General features: G+C 38.0%; 2 long non-coding RNA genes across 2 annotated transcripts; one reads left to right on the top strand and one right to left on the bottom strand.

The window, feature by feature from the left end:
* Positions 1 to 588: 588 nt before the first annotated feature.
* On the bottom strand, positions 589 to 1,177 carry LOC309487305. Its single transcript, XR_014201821.1, has 3 exons — positions 1,063 to 1,177; positions 854 to 972; positions 589 to 741 (listed from the first exon to the last, which is right to left on the bottom strand). It is a non-coding gene; the product is annotated as an uncharacterized lncRNA (long non-coding RNA).
* Positions 1,178 to 10,040: 8,863 nt separating this feature from the next.
* On the top strand, positions 10,041 to 13,091 carry LOC309486857. The gene is made up of 3 exons (XR_014201705.1): positions 10,041 to 10,281; positions 12,759 to 12,814; positions 12,920 to 13,091. It is a non-coding gene; the product is annotated as an uncharacterized lncRNA (long non-coding RNA).
* Positions 13,092 to 13,536: the final 445 nt, after the last annotated feature.

Genomic DNA, 13,536 nt, shown 5'->3' with positions numbered 1-13,536 from the left:
TGTGCCGAATATTGTCGGAAACGAACCATGACGTATGCAGAGCGCTCGCGCCGGAGGTGTGAATGGCTCTAATTACCATATGAATAGCAGCTCCCGCCAGAGAAAGGCTTGAATTTCCTCACTCACTATTGGTTGAACCCACGTGGTTTAAACAAGAAAAATCACTCGTGATTGGTTGGCAGATCTGTTACTATTGGTCACCCTCGCTCATAATAAATTCAAAAAATTATAATATTCATATAAATAATATATAAATAATTTTTTTTATATCCATAAATTCAAAAAATTATAATATTTATATAAATTATGATATATACATTATTTTTTTATATTCTTAATATGCTATTCTGTGGTATACTCAATTTATAAAGGAAAGGAAAATTTGCCAGGGACATGCTGTTTATTCAAAGAAAGAGCTTTATTAGCACAAACACAAAACAATATACACCTGTACAAAGCATAGATCATCTGCACACACAACAAATTGGAAGCTCAGTGTCTGTTTTCATCTTCAGAGCTGTAGGTGACTAGCGGCGTTCTCTCTGAATTCGATCCACTTTGAAAACGTCTGTGGTGCGTTGCCCTGTATTTAGGAGTCGCCTCTAATCTCGACTGCAGCGTAGCACAGAGCTCTGTGAGCTCCTGGCTGGTGGTTGAACTTCATCGGACATCAGATCTATGGTGGCGCACTTCCAAATGCCCACGTCATCCTCACCTAGCACACCGTCTCGCTTCTAGCAGCTGTAAAAACAACCAATACAGACAATCAGTACTGTGATGCACTGTGTATGGACACAAAACATCTAGCCTATTAATGCACGTGAAAAATAGTCACATTGACTAAAAATCGTACCCTCTTTCTTCTCGCTCGACTCCGAGCTGAACTCTTCACAGCTTCGGCCTGCAATGCCAGATCTGGTTGTTTGTACCTGAAGCTCCTGCGTACTGTCTCGTAGTACGTCTTACAGGCAGCTGGAAAACAATTAAATGAGAGTGATATGAATAAAAACAACGCAAGTCACAGTAAAATGAAACAAGGAGAAAATAGTAAAAGTTACTTACAATGTCGTCATGATCAGCGTCATGAAAATCTGGACTTGCAGACATAGCTCTGAGTAAATGTGAGGTTACACCCTCGTTATGAGGCGAGGTTACTCTATGGAAACAAAATGTATGATTAAGATCGTAAACTATAACGGATCTATTTTCTTATACAAGAGAATGAAAGCATATTCTTTGAATCTTACCTTTAAAATGTTTGTAAGTTTTTATGAAAGTAAAAAAATAAAAGAATGTAAGATTATTATTATTTTTTTTTTTTACCTTGCTCCAGTTTGTCTCAGAGTTGAGAAGATGGCATACTGCTTCCTGTAAATTACAGGATTTACAATTATTAAACAAATAATAGCCATCAATCCCATGACCTCTTGCTTTATGATGAAATCATGAAAAACAGAATATTCTTACATTTCACAAGGCCTAACAAAATACAAAAGTGACAGATGAGATGAATACTTACTGGGTGTCAACAGGTCTTTGCTCAGAGGTGCGCTAGCATCTTAAGGGCGAAAAAAACAAAGAATATTCAAAAATGTACAATTATTGAAATCAAACAAAAAGGTAAGAATTACCACACTCTGCTCTTCTAAGCAAGACTGTCTGAAACATGTCATTAAGCCAATAAAATAAACTGTTACCAAACTTGATTCTCAAGCAGTAAGTAAAGACCAATTTATAGTTATGCGTCGACCTCCCGCTGTAGCTACAGAGTAGGCTGTGTACATAGCGTACCCTTTAGCACACCCTGACGTGCACCTCTCCCAAAATGTAACAATGCGTCAATTTTACGTGGACGGAAGCGCTGTGATTGGTCTAGAACGCCTCCCTCGGGTTTCACAGGCTTCTTTCTGCATGTGTAATTGTGCGTCAACAGGGACAACAATGCAGAAGTATAAATGAAACAGTGTAGCCTATAGCGTAGAGGCTCGGGCTTCGGTCTGACGCAAAAGTATAAATCAGCCTTAAAGGATTAGTTCACCTCAAAATGAAAATTTCCTGATAATTTACTCACACTGAGTGACAAGATATCCATGTCTGTCTTTCCTCAGTGGAAAAGAAATTAAGTTTAAGGAAAACATTTCCATATTTTTAATGGCATATACTTTAATGGCAACCAAAGATCTCAATGTTCCAAGACGGTTCAAATGTCCGTCTCAATGCAGCTTCAGAGTCTCTACACAATCCCAGTCGAGAAATCAGGTTCTTATCTAGCAAAACCATCTGTCATTTTCTAAAATTATATATACACATTTATGTATTTTTTAAACAATTGTTTGTCTTGATGAAACTAAAACATTAGCTTTTTTTGTCCATTCAAGATGAGTAGGTTCTAGGGTTGGGTATTGTTTGAATTTGAACGATTCCGATTCCGATTCCTTGTTTCGATTCCGGTTCCTAACGATTCTCGATTCCGATTCTTTTAAGAGGCAGGGTCAAAAAAGTTTAGATCAATTTTAATTCTATGAACTTTTTACTTTTTATGAAATTTACTATGAATTTCTCACAGGGCTGTTTTCAACTACAATATAAATATCAAATCTATTTTAAACAACTTTTTTAGGACATTTTAAATGAGCTAGCTAACCAACGGTCTTTCTGAAGGAAATAGTCTGACCTTCTCCATCAATTGAAATATAAAAAAATTTGCATCACAATAAGTGTATTGTATTGTGATTGTCACTAGCATTTTAGTAACTAAACTGAATTTTATTAGGTTTAGTGACAACATGTTACAATGTTTACATGGTACAATTTCTGGTAAGCTACGCTTTTTTATTATTTCATTTCAATTCAGTTATTGTGATTTGATTTAATATTGACTCATTTGGATAAATATTAGGTACTCAAGATAGGCGTTAATTTTTCTCAAGAAAAAAACAACTCACCTAATGCTGTAAACATGCAGAGAGCCCTATCAGCTGGCAGTATTATTTAAGGTTTTAAATTAAATATAATGCGTTATTTAAATTATAATAACTTTATTTAATGATATAAGTACAAATATAATAAATATGTAATATAGTACACATATTTAGCAAAATACTCTCTATAGCTCTTTTTTTCTTGCCAAATATGTGCTATAGCCTATATGTTCATTAAATGGCTTTCCTGAGGTAAATATTACATAATTGTTCTCCAGCTATGTTATTGACCTCTTCACGCTGATAAAAAAACACTGATTGATCGATATTATGTATGAGGAATATACATTTAGGTAAGTTGTAGCCTACTGTATATTTCAACAGTGTTCGTGTTTTTTTACTATTAGCTGCTAGTAGGGATCTGTCACGTCACATTTACAAGCGCCAAAACGGTATTTATTGTTTGAATTTCGTAATAAAATTGACAGAATCTGAGAGCTGAGATTTTTTTGTAGCCTATATCATAAAGTAACTGCTCTGTCTAGTCTGTCGGTCTCCGTGTCCTCATTGCTTCGCGATTTTATTGTGCGTGAGAAAATGGATGTGTGGCGTGAGAGCGTGTGAAAAGTCTCAATTGCGTGTGTCTCACGGTAAATGCGTGAGAGTTGGCAGCTCTGCATGTGTAAATGTGTTTTCATGAATTTTTTTTTTTTTTTTACGTTCGCCGGCATCGCGCGCAGTTTTCAAACGGACGAGCAGAGGACGAGAAAATAGGGTTGCAACTTAATACCGAAGAATAAGAAAACATCATATAAGTACGTTTTTAAGGTTTAACGTCAGGGTTGTTTGCTCTGAATAAATTGTATGAGATGCTGTGTGAGTTAATAAGGCAACTCACACAGCGTCTCATAAAATGTATTGGTTCGCAGTTTAGCATAAATATACGCTTACACCTGTGCTAGTACACGCATTTACCATGCCTTGTGTACGTTACAAATGTTTAACTAAAGTGTCAGCGAGTTAACATTTGGCAGTTTGAAATCGATTATGTAGTTACTTCAGTTCAGAATAGGGCTAGAAATGACTTAGACAGCGGTTTCTTCTTCCGGTCGGCGGACTGTGAATCGAAACTAGGAATCGAAATTTAAACTTTTGAACGATTCCGGGAAAATTGCAAAGCTAGTCCCGGTTCCAGTCGATACTCGATACCCAAGCCTAGTAGGTTCTCACTCTTAATTAAGCGGCTTAAATAACTCTGACCAGCACTGTATATATTTAAAATAGATTATTCACAAGCAGTAAAAAACTACTTGTCTTGAATGGAGTGTGACTTTGTGCAGAGGGAAAAGTACTTACCAGGAGTGCCAGGACTGCCAGGACGCTCCACTTGGCTAGACATGGCACAATCTTTATTAAGCCCCTTTCACACAGAGATTCCGGAAAATACACGGATAAAGTGACCCGGGATTTGACCCGGGTTCGTTTGATTTTGGTCATTCACACTGCCAGTGATTTTCCGGAATCAGAGAGTGCGTTCACACACAACCCGTAAAAATGCCGTAAAGACACGTGACATCGATGTGACTTGTAATCTCAGCAGCGTCTTAAGTTTGCTTATGAGCTGCGATCTCTCTCTCGAGAAACCACGCCTGTGCATTTGTTTCTCTGATTCGATCATAAACTTGCGCATTACATACCGTTTCACAGCTGGAGAACGAGCCCGGCTTCAGCGTCATCACTACGACACGGCATTGTTACGGCTTTTGTTCACACAGCGCGCGTTCCGGGACTGAACACGGCAATGTTACTAGGTCCCGACCCGGCATCGATCCCGGCTTAAATCCCGGGTCGAGTTTGCGTTCACACAGAAGGCGCTCTGGCAATTTGCCGGCAATTTGCCGGGTTCAAAGCGCTGTGTGAAAGGGGCTTTAGATAAAACACATGAATGAGCCTGTGACTTATGTTGTACACAACACAATATATGTTTAAGTTGTCATCAGTACTCACCAGTATTGTGCAACATGCTGGTGTCCTCAATGGGCTGCAGCTTCCTTCGTACATTATTGAAGGGAGTATATCTTGACGCTTATACAGAGGTAATGTAAAATAAAATATATAAAGTTAAAGAATTTAATTTTTAAACTGCAATTATAAATTAAGAGAAAACGATTACCCCTGATATTCTCATCCGAATCCAATAATACTGCAAAATAAAATCAATCATTTGTATAAAATTTCAGGCCCAATTTGTATCAACCGATTTTATATTTCAAATGTATAAAATATCTGAAAATGAGAATACCATTTCTAATAGAATTTTTTTTTTTTTTTTTTTGTGCTTCCTCGAAACGTTAAGTTAACGTTAGATCTAATCACCTCATCGCCCTTCTCCTCTGCCTGGTAACGTTGTTACGTTAGGTGTCACATTCACGACGCACATTTATAAATTCACCTTTAAACCCACCTTGCATCATCTGTGAACCCCGTAGCAAGCTGCTATATGGACAAGCTAACTTAGTTAGCAAAGAGCTAAGTTAGCCAGTCAGACTCTAGTCTCGCGTAGCCAGACCTTCAGACTGACGGCAGAAGGTCTGGACTCTATCTGAGCTTTTCTTGGCCAAGGACCGCCCAAGAGGACGTTTGATTGACATGTAACCCAACCAATCACAGTTCGTTTTGTTCCGCGTCATGTTCAGGGGCGTGGCAATATAATGTCGATGTCCCTACAATAACAGACCGGTGTGCATCTAATAAATTATTCATTCATGAACGTTGTGCAAGTTTACTGCAACAATGGAGCCGCGAACTTCACATACTTTTTGAAAATCCAGCGTTTAATTGATCCTGGCAAGCGCTATTGTCGCAGTTGTAAACACAACGGCTTTCTTCTTCCACGAGGGGTTTTGGCATCACGGCATTTGTTTCCAGGCGGGCCGATAAAGAATGCGACACACACGTCTCCCGGACGCGATATTTTTTTTCACAGGATGGTAGGGGAAGACTCATGAATATTCATTAGGGAAGTCATCCCTGATTGGTCTTAACCCCAGTGACGGGTAGGTTTAGGGCGGGGTTAGGGGAAGGTCATCAGACCCCCAGTGGCGGGTAGGTTTAGGGGTGGGGTTAGGGGTAGGTCATCAGACCAATCAGGGATGACTTCCCTAATGAATATTCATGAGTCTTCCCCTACCATCCTGTGAAAAACAATATCGCCTCCCGGACATCCTGTAGAATTCAACTAATCAGATCGCGACTTCGAAACTCCTGGGCTGCGTTCAGCCCCGGCAAAACGTTGCACAACGTTTTTTAAACAGAAACGGTGATGCGTTGAACACACTGTTCTGATGACGCAAGAGTTGCAACTATGGCAGCTGAGAAGGCTCATTCTTTGTGTTCTTTGTGAAGAATTTTCTGAGCCTGATGAAGTCGGTATAAATATGTGTTTAATACTACAAAATATGCTCGATGTTACAGTTACTGCACTTGCCGCCCAGAACAAAAGAGAACATCCCAATCGAGTGAAGGGATTGCTGAAACTGAAATGGAAGCACACATCTTACCTAATACATCTATTTAGCCTCACATACTGACTTTATTTGTAGGTCATACTGTTTTAATACCCTGTATTTTCTTTCTCATTTTTAGGAAAAGCACTTAATTACCATTGTTTATTTCTATACCAAATGTCATACACTTGCAATGAAGCTAAAAATATAAACAACTACATCATTATGTTGATATCCTATATTTTTACAATAAAACTTACGACAAACATGTCTTCTAATATCCTCAGTTGTTGCGTATACCGAGCTGCATCGAACACATTTGTAAATTACTTTCCTTGAACCCATTGTGCAAGTTCACTTTAATACCCCGTGTTTTATATACATGTTGCTGCTGATTGGACTGCAGTTCTGACACACCCACCAAACAAGAGAAAACGTATCTCAAACCCCGTTGCACACCGGTGCACGCCGTTTCCAGGAAACATGACGTTCAACCCGGAAACCGTAGCAAAACGTTGCGCACCGTTTTGAACTTGAACATGCCCATGGTGTGTGTGCTTCAAGATTATGACGCAAGTGCTAAGATTCCGATTGGCCAAGAGAGAAAGTGCTAAGATTCCGATTGGCCCAGAGAAATGTAAATTATAAGATTTATCCAATAATGTTTCGCAATTCTAGCCTGCATGGCAGTTTACTGTGAGAAACAATACAGAAAATACAGGAATATATAATTGTTTGTGTTTTGTTAGCTTAAGTTTCAGTGTGGATTGTTTGTGTAACCTTTAGACATTAATGAAGATAATTTAATATTTTGTCTAAATCATATAGAAAACCATCTATCTTTGGATAAAAGCGTCTGACAAATGGATAAATGTAAAATAATATATATTGCCACTGTACACTGTAAGTCCAGATGTTCCTTCATGAACAACACCCTTTTAAAGTGGATTTTAATGTGGTTATTCAATTTGTCCCATTTTGTCTGTATAATAATACTGCTATCACAAAAAGGGCAGTGAAAATTTCTGCAACATGTTGTGCATTGCTCCAAAAGTGGTAGCGCTATTCAAACTCCACTGGCTACCTGTCACATTCAGGATTGATTTAAAAATGTTACTATTTGTGTATAAAGCTCTTAACAAACCGGCCCCCCAATATCTGATCAATCTCCTCTGCCCGTACACTCCATCTCGTACTTTGAGATCCAGTGATCACTGTCTTCTTATCGTGCCCAGGTCCAGACTTAAAAAACGAGGCGACTGCACTTTTGTGACTGCAGGCCCAAAACTTTGGAACAGTCTACCCCTCTATATCAGACTAGCTCCCTCAATTTCCATCTTCAAAACATCCTTGAAAACTTATTTATTTTCTCTTGCTTTTAATACCCCTTGACTATGACACAACTATTGTTTTGTTTTTTGTTTTTTTGTCCTGTTTCTGCCCTGCATTTTATCTATTGCCCTGTACAGCACTTTGGTCAGCCTTGGCTGTTTTTAATTGTGCGTTATAAATAAATATTGTATTGTATTGTATTTTTTTTAGAATTAAGTTAATACCTTTTAGTCACCTGGGATAAAACTCCCCCTGCTACCCTCATTTGCATTTGTAAAGCTCACAGCAGTCTCATTTACATGTTAAAGCATTAGAGGGAGGGGGGTCACGGGGCAAGCAAGTCCCACGTCAATTTCCGACAATTTCCGACAGTTTGCAGTGTTGCCTGTAAATTGCCGTTTGCAGTCGTAAACCTGAACTTCCACGACAATCTACAGCGCCGGTAACTGTCGAAAATCCCACTTTTCATGCAGTGTGGATTTTTGTATCCTGATTACATAACGCCGTTACATGTATTCCGTTACTCCCCAACCCTGCTGGTTGCTGCCCCTTGCCTGGCCACCCCTGCGAAAATATGTGTCTCCGCCACTGTTCTTGTTCACAGTAAAAAAAAAACTGATTAAAGATTAAAAGATAAGATAAAAAACATTATTGGACAATTGCCCCATATGTGGTAAATGGTGATATGCACTGAGAAAGTACATCACCATTAAACAAAAGAAGAAGAAATATGGACGGCCAAAATGTTTGTCAAATGTTTATTACGCCAAAGCGTAATTTGTCACAAAGTGCAAGTTTTTGAAAATTATACCATCATGGTCTCAGTGTAAACTGCAAAAACTTGAATTTGTGAAAACGGTGACGTGATGCGCATGCGTATTACGTGTCCATTCTATAGGCGCGTAGTGTTTCTTTATAAAGTGACATCACCAACTACTGGCCTGGCAGCATTTGCAGCAGTTTTAGTCCTTTTCCCAGATCCGTGTGAACGGGATCATTTTAAAAACGTTGACACCTGTACTCGAAAAACACAAAGGAAAAGCTTTAGCTACATGTAAGTGACAGGTTGCAGGAGATGAGGGGTTAAAACTCATCTGGCCATTAGACAACCTTATTACCTAGCCATTGTGTTGATGTACATGTCATCACAGAAGAGATGTCTTTGTGAGGGGATGATGATAATTTTGGATAAAGATTATGAGGGCATGGAAATATTTATAATAAACACTGCAACATTCCATAAAAAATAAGAATGGTCAATTTTGATTTCATTGTGAATTTAACTCTTTCCCCGCCTTTGACGGAATTTTACGCCAGTACTGACACAACGCTTCCCGCCATTGACAGAATTTTCCAGCAATCCATGTTCACTGTTATACGGTAGATGGTTCTATTTCACATCTTCTGAAAGAGTACAGAATCTACGGATCCAAAAACATGCAAAGAAGAAGCAGAAACAAGCGAGAGAAGCATTTCTTACGCACATGTAAACTAAAGTGATCATCAAACATTAAACATCATATAAATCAAAACGTTTCAAAGCTACCTCACTTTAACGAATGAAATATTGAACCCATGAAGACGTAAAAAACTGTTCCAGCTTTGGGGGTGTTGATGGGATCAATCTATTTCATTTTTAATCATCGTTCTGTATCCGTTCCGGATGTAGTCTTTGACAAAATGAGATTTTTCTCAGATTTTTGTTCAAAATGTTGCTTTTTTATGAAACCCACATTCAAGTGTTGATTAAAAAAAAATGCATGAAGCCAGAATTATTATTATTTTTTTATTTTTTTTAAAGCAAAGGCTCTATACTTTGATACATTTTATGTAATGATCAAAAATGATGGTGCTTGGCTGGCAACTTAAAAACAACAACAACAACAACACATTTTTTTTTTTTTTTTTTTTTGTTGCTCTATAGGCATTAAGAAATGGAACTAAAGTAAAACTAACCTAATTATGTTTCAGCTAAATTATAAAGCACTTAACATAGGACTATAGAATATACTTACACTATATGATAGTACATTGCACCAACTACTTTGGATTATACAGTATTTGTGTGATGCTCATACTAGGGTTGTGATGGCTGTGAAGCTATATGAATCCAGGGCTGATTTTTTGTCCCAGTCCATCCCTGGTAATAACAATATATTATTTGTGCATGAGGTAAAGGTACCCTCGACACAAAACACTAACTATTGTATGTTCTTTATTGTCTCGTCCTTTATTTTACACCCAGGGGCAAGTTGAAGCCCAATGGGAGTAGTACACTAAATAGGAGAGAGAAATATAATCATAGCAATATATGGGTGTTCCCTATTATGTTGGTTTAGGATGTCTCTGGTGCTGAGATGGGTCATTATGCTTTGTACCAGGATGAAAAAAGAGTTTTGTAGTTTGGCAGAAGAGTCCATAGAGAAGGGAAGTCACACACCTCCCGAAGCCTGAAAGGGACCGACTTGCTCTGTATCCCAATGTCAGCCTTATAAGACAACCAGCCATCTGTCAGATATGCTGTAAGTACTCATTTAAATTTTTCATTTTCTTTTGTTTTTTCTTTTACAGTACCAGTAGAAATTGTTAGCTTGTTTCTGTACAAGTACTAAGCGCTAAGCGCTAAATATGTGTTATCAGTGAAGTGAAGTGAAGTGAAGTGAAGTGAAGTAAAGTTATCACTCATGATTTATTTCCAGACAAATATGGAATTGAGCAATTTAACCTACTTATACTGTCATATGAGTTCTAGATTTACATTCTGATACACATAAACTATTTCTCAATGTGAATGTTCTGAATGCTGATCAAATTCAATTTGATATATTGATACGGACAGTCTAGGAAGATTTAAAAAAATGATTTTTATATTCTGTTACATAACAAATGGTCTCAAAATTGTTTTAATGGTTAATTTTAGTTGAAACATAATTCCAATCTGTAGCGGTAAATGTGCTTTTTGGGCTGTGATGTTCAGCATTGATGTGATGTTGAGAAGGATGTTCTTTCCAGTAAATTCTTTGTATGCTACACGTCTTGACGTAATTTGACTCTGACACACACACACATTTCTAGAGATACCCTCAACCAGACAATGGCTGAATCTGACACACAGGGAGGTCAAATATTCAGCATGTAATATAGTCAGACATCAAGGATTATCATCATCATTTTTCTTATTCAGGGCACAATTCATGTTGACTTCAGTTACCAAACTTGAGAAATTCTTTATCTCACACTGTCTATTTGGACATGGCAAACTCGTACATTAGGATTTTATTTATGGACTTTTCATCTGCTTTTAATACAGTGAACATAAATACACTTTTGAGGCGTTTAGAGGAGCTTAATGTGCATCAAACCTTTATTTTATGGATTAACAATTTTTTACGGGACCGTCCTCAACACGTGATAGTAAATGGTAAAAAGTCAGAGAATGTAGTTTTAAAATCTGGTCTACCACAGGGATGTGTTCTATCCCCGATTCTTTTTTCTGTCTATACAAATGAGATCACCTGTAATAATGAGAATCTGATGCTGATAAAATATGCAGATGACATGGCACTGGTGGGATGTATGAGAGATACCCAATCACTGGACATTTATTTTGATTTTGTCAACTCTATCATAGCCTGGATAAAGGAGAGTTCTCTATTGCTTAATATTGACAAAACCAAAGAAATGTGTTCCGGGGTAATTAATGCACGCACATTTTTTAAACCCTTTAATGGAGAGGAAGTTGAGCAGGTGGGATCTTTTAAATATCTGGGTACAGAAATTGACTCCCAGTTTAAATTTGACAAGCACTCAGAAAGTGTTTTTAAGAAGGCATATCAACGTCTTGGCTTATTGAGGAAATTGAGGAGCTTTAATGTGGAAAAAGATATTCTGATTGTGGTGTATAAATCCCTTATTGAATCTGTGCTTACTTTTAACATTGTATCCTGGTATAACTCTCTTTCCGTTAAATGCAAAAATAGACTTCTAAGGATTATAAATATAGCTGGTAAAATTATTGGTGAGAAACAAGCTACCCTGTCTGATCTTTACATTGTGGCAGTAAAAAGGAAAGCATCTGCTATTGTGTCAGACTCTGGCCATCCTCTGCACAGCTCATTTGATTTACTTCCGTCTGGTAGACGATTTAAAGTACCTTTGGCGAAAAAGGTCAAATATAAGAAGTCTTTTATCCCGATGGCCGTTGATATTTTAAATAGGAAATAGGGGAGGGGTTTATCTTAAATTATGTGGTTGTCTGTGGTATTGTATTGTTGTTAGCTGTGTATTGTTAGTTGTATATTGTTTGTTGAGCCTCTTGTCTAAAGACAATTTTCTACCCCTGTGGGGATAGACAATAAAGCTTTTTGAATTGAATTTGAATTGAATAGTGGAATCAATCACTGCTTCTGAAACAGTAGGATGACTTAGGTTTCTTTGAGTCTAATAAAGTTATTTTGATTTGGAATAATTTGGTCCTTTGAGCATATCCATCCCTTTATGGTCTCATGAAATGAGGCTTAGGACAAAGTAACCACATTACCTCAGTATTTGTTATGGGTACACTTGTTTGACTTGATAGATGTAATTCTATAGATGTAAAGATATACACATATAGGTGACCTGTAGGAATTCACCTAATTACTCGCACCAGGAAGTTGTGAGTCATAGTCAGGGATAAAAAAATATATATTTTACAAAATAATTTATGGTTTTTGAGTTTCATTTTGTGTGTATCTTTGCACTGAGCCGAGGTGCTAGATTAATCAATAATCATGGACACAATTGAAATTCACAATATGTAGCTTTTGTGTTTTCTGAGGAAAATGTTTGGATCAAATGCAAGTAAAACAATGACACATAATGGTCACTGCACGGTCACAAAAGCTCATGGTATTATTAACTTAGCTGTGAGTTGAGTCACTGTGGCTGCTAAAGCTCCTTTGCTGGGGAATGCATCTGTGTTCACTGTATATTCATATTTGTTGACCTTCTTTTGCAGGAATCTGCTGCTGGACCTTCTGTGTCTGTGTACTGTGTTCAGGTACACAACTGCAGGTGAGTAACAGTTCAGAGTCTATGATTAATCAACTCACAGCACAGAATAGAGTCACTTACAGTATTGCCAGACTAACCGATCTCTTATCAATTCTGTCTACACAGTTGCAGATCTCAGTGACTGTGCAGCTGCAGGCACCATATGCCACACCAATGCAGATTGCTACAAAGCACGTGAAGAGAAGTTTGTCTGCATGTGCCAGATTGGGTACCGGGGCAATGGAGTGCAGTGTCTGGACATTGATGAATGTACTACTGGTCTACACAGCTGCCATGGAAAAGCAATATGCAGTAACACTCTGGGCAGTTACACCTGTTCGTGTCAAAATGGTTATTTTGGTGATGGTTTCCAGTGCCAAGATATTAATGAGTGTCAAAATAATAATGGTGACTGCCATGTCAATGCGCTTTGCACCAACAGAGATGGAGGAAGGGACTGCAGTTGTAAGTCTGGTTTCAGTGGAAATGGATTTCAGTGCACTGATGAAAATGAGTGCGCAAGACCAGGAATCTGCCACTGGAATGCCACTTGCACAAACAACCCTGGATCCTATGTGTGCACATGCAATACTGGTTACAAAGGCAATGGAAATTATCTCTGCCTAGACATTGATGAGTGTTCAGAGACTCCTAATGTATGCTCTGCTTTCTATGGGTACAAAGGTTGCAAGAACCTCCCAGGAACCTACACCTGCCTTTGCAACAGTGGCTACCAAAGCAAT

The sequence above is a fragment of the Leuciscus leuciscus genome (genome assembly GCF_965113295.1).
Source record: "Leuciscus leuciscus genome assembly, chromosome: 22".
NCBI classification, from domain to species: Eukaryota; Metazoa; Chordata; class Actinopteri; order Cypriniformes; family Leuciscidae; genus Leuciscus; species Leuciscus leuciscus.
Note: the sequence above shows the minus strand (reverse complement) of the source record. Positions and strands in the feature narration are given on the sequence as shown.